The following is a 3,988-nucleotide window of genomic DNA, read 5'->3' as shown; positions in this document are numbered from 1 at the left end:
GTTTCTGTTGTTCGTCCCCCTGGGGTGGTGGTGGTGGTGGTGGTGGTGATGTGTCCATCATTACAATTGATTTCCCCTTTCCCCACTCTTCTCCCCACCTTCCCCCTACACGCCTGGTATCATTATTCCCACTCTTCCTCCTGGATTCCATGTGTTGTGATCTCCTAACTCTTATCTGTATCTGTGTACATGCTCCAGTCTAACCCAAAGTGAAAGGTAGGACTGGGGTCATGATAGTGGTTGGGGGGTGGGGAGGGGTGAGGAAGCCTCAGGAACCAGAGGAATATTGTGTGTTTCATCAGTGCTATACTGCACCCTGGTTGACTCATCCCTTGCCCCTAAGGAGCTCTTGTGACACGAACAGTCACATGTTCTAAAGCTGGACAGTTGAACCCACCAAGCATCTCTGTGAGAGAAAGACCCAGTGATGTGTTTCTGCAAAGATCCCAAACTCCAAACGCATAGCTACCATATTGGTTCTAACTCTCAGTGGCCTTGTAGGACAGACAGGGTAGAACGGCTCCCGTGGCGTCCAAGACTGTAACTCTTTCTGGGAGATGAAAGCCTCATATTTCTCCTGAGAAGCAGCTGGTGGTTTGAACTGCTGACCTTGTGGTTAGCAGCCCAACTCATAACCCAGCATGCCTCCAGGCCTCCCGACAAGGATCACAGCCAAGGAAATCCTAAGGGACAGTTCTACTCTGTCCGATGGACTCACTAGGCATCAGAATCCACTCCATGGCCCATGGCACCCAACAACCGCCTCCCTGCTTATCCACTTCCACTGTTGTAGACACGTGCCCCCCACCCCCACTTGGGTCACTATAATCCCAGCTCTCAATCATTCTTCTTCGATTTTTAAATCATTTTATTAGGGGCTCTTACAGCTTTTATAACCATCCATACACCCATTGGGTCAAGCACATTTGTACATATATGTTGCCGTCATCCTTTTCAAAACATTTTCTTTCTACTGGAGCCTGTGGTATCGGCTCCTCATTTTTTTTTTCTTCCTTCGCCCACCCTCGTGAACCCTTGATAAATGCTAAATTATTATTATTTGATCTCAACAATTGTAACCCTCTGAATTTTCTACACTTAAATAGCTCTCCCCACTCGCCCGCCCTTTAATTAGGGCAGCTGCTGCACTTATTATCAGTTGACTGGTGCACACTGTCAAGGAAAGAGGAAACACAGAGTTCAGAGATAAAAACACAGAATTGATCATTGAGCTTTCCAGAGGACAGTTGATAATAGCTGATTAATCTTGAAACTTAGAGTCAACAAAACACAATTGCTTCAGTTGACTCTGGACAAAGAGGTTTCCTGCCCAGGACCTCGAGTGCCCTGGAGTTCCGTTACCCTCCGATTTCTCTTCTGCAGATCCCCTCTGCTGTGACCCACACAATGCTCACCGGGTGCAGCGGGAAGTGCGTTGAGCGCTTCATGCCAGCCCGGGTATTTTCCATGTTCTTGTGGTCAGAACTTCACCGAGACGTAGGACTTCAAAGCAGAAAGACCCTGCCCCGTAGCCAATGCTGAAATGACTGCTCCAGCCTGTCTCCGTCCTCCCCCAACTTAAACAAACAAGCAAACAAACAAAACCCCCAATGCCTTAGTAGCTGAATCTCATTTTCATTCTTTAACTAGCCACAAGATTCATCTTTTTTTGACTGACTCATGTGGTGTTATTTCACCACACTGTACTAGCTGGCGTGGAAATGTGCAGGCTGCTGATGGGGAAATGCTGAGATGAAGGCCTGAGTTACAAAGGGCTACCAAGTCATCTAACATCCCCTCAGCTATTCAACTCCAATCGCTAAAGAATTCTGCAAACTGGGAAAACCAGGCGAGAAAGACATTGTAAACAAAGTCAGCATGAATTTATCTGCTAATCAGTAACAATGTTTTCAAACCGAGTACTCTGCCACTCGGTCTTTCTGCCCGCATATGGATTCTGACTGAGTGATCCCAGAGGACAGGACTGCTCCTGTGAGTTTCAGAGACTGTAACTCTTTACAGTCCTAATGGAATCCTAATGACTTTGTGCTTGTTCCTGGATCCAGTCATGCCTGAGCTGATCCTAATAACATATTGAAAGTGATGTATACACAGGGTCTTAAGAGGAAAATAATATTACAAGGTTTACAGTAATAACAAAATAGTGCCCTGCCTACCCTTCCCCGCTTCCTTTATCTTCTACTTTAGCTATGGAAGCTAGCTAAATAGTTCCTATGGATCTATAGTATTTAGTTCCATGTGAAAGGGCTTCCAAAAGTTCATGGAAAAATGGAATTACAAGATAACGGAGAACATTTTAGACATAACCAAACATACTTAGGGAATGAGTCGTGGAGCCTAGTGGCGCAGGACCCTCGTCTTAGGAAACGCGAAGGTTAATTGGCACAGCACAGTTCCTGAGACAATGTTGTGTTGGTGAATGGAGAATGAGGTTTTAAACGCTTGTGAACAGCCATCTGAGAGGCAATGCGTGATCGCGCCTTATTGTATTAAATTTAACCTCTGAGCGCCTGGTTTGCAGAAGGCTATGGATAGCACTGAAAGCCCAAAATCCATTGGGAGCGTCCCCATGTGGAGTCTCTACTGAATTCCTTCTGACTGCTACTCAGGGATGTGAGCACTCATGCCTTCAGGTAGAGTGAATTGGAAAATAGATTACCACCACCACCCCCCAGCCAGACCAGGGAGGGACAGTCTCCCTTGGGGGCTTGTCTGGGTGTGCCCTGGATGGAAATGGTCATAATGGGTTCATGATTCATACCCGTGAGTCATGCCCTGACTGCCCAGGCTGAAAGGCCCTGAACCCATCTCATAAACTCATCTGTCTCACACGCTGGATGTGCCTCAATGGTGCCCCAAGCCCAGTCCCGTAGTCCCATATGTAACTGTGAAGTATCCATCTGCTGCCAACCATGCTTTTGTGAGTTTCCTTTGCCCTGCCTTGTCCTTTTTAAATCCCCCAATCTCAGAAACTCTTCGATGCCAGGATGAGCTCACGCTGAAGGGCTCCCTCAGCCAAGGATGTATTTTTTCCCCTGTCTTGTATTTGACCTGTTTAAGACTTAATAAATGGTCTGCTTAAATTATATTTGAGATGTCGGGTGTCCTTTGCACTCTGAAACACTATGCAGAGGACATAAGAGTGATGAAAACGGAAAGACACAGAAGCAATCGTTCAGTGGACTAATGACCCACGCGAACATCAGATTCCCCGATCCTGAGCCTAGAAGAGCTGCAGTCAGCATTCCCAATTGCTCTGAAAAGGATCGCAATACTAGTGAGGTGTGAACGCCTTGTTATAATCAATCATTGGAGAGCAAAGGGCAGCGCTTACCCTAGGACAAAGTTCAGAAGGTTCAGGAAGGGAGGAGGAGCAGAAACAGGAAACACAGGGAGGAAGTGGGATCTGTGATGTCTATTGAGGGGGATTGCAGCGAATGAGCTGAAAACAAGCGTGTGAGGGTTGTTGAACGTAAAATCAATCCTCTGCTCAGCACATCTTCACCTGATTCACAATAAAAAGTGTGTTTTTCAAAAGGATAAACATTTTCCATAAATGTTTTGAAGTCCCTTCTATTTTTTAACCAATAGGATTACATTGCCATTTCTTAGTCAACATCTTTATATTTTATCTATTCACTCTCAATATAGAAGATGAAGATTCAACGTTGTTGAACCTCACAATTCCTCCTGCGCTTCATCCTTCCAAGAGAGAAACATTTTATGACTTCTGGTTAAATCATATTCATTTTGATTATGAAATCTAATGTAATTATATTTTCTTCATTCTTTCTGGCGGTACTAATTGCTTTCCTTTTTCACTTACTCATTTTCGCTGACGCAGAACATTGTAAAATCATGTGAATTCAACTTACTTTTGCAGTCAGATGGCTAAGATCCTTTCAGTGTCCTTCTTTGTCCTGCCAGGATTCCCTCCTGGTCCTTCCGCGCCCCCCACCCCACCCCC

This window comes from Echinops telfairi, unplaced genomic scaffold, assembly GCF_000313985.2.
Source record: "Echinops telfairi isolate 266 unplaced genomic scaffold, ASM31398v2 ScPeMD7_443;HRSCAF=831, whole genome shotgun sequence".
NCBI lineage: Eukaryota > Metazoa > Chordata > Mammalia > Afrosoricida > Tenrecidae > Echinops > Echinops telfairi.
The sequence above is the reverse complement of the archived record's forward strand: the minus strand, read 5'-3'. Positions refer to the sequence as shown.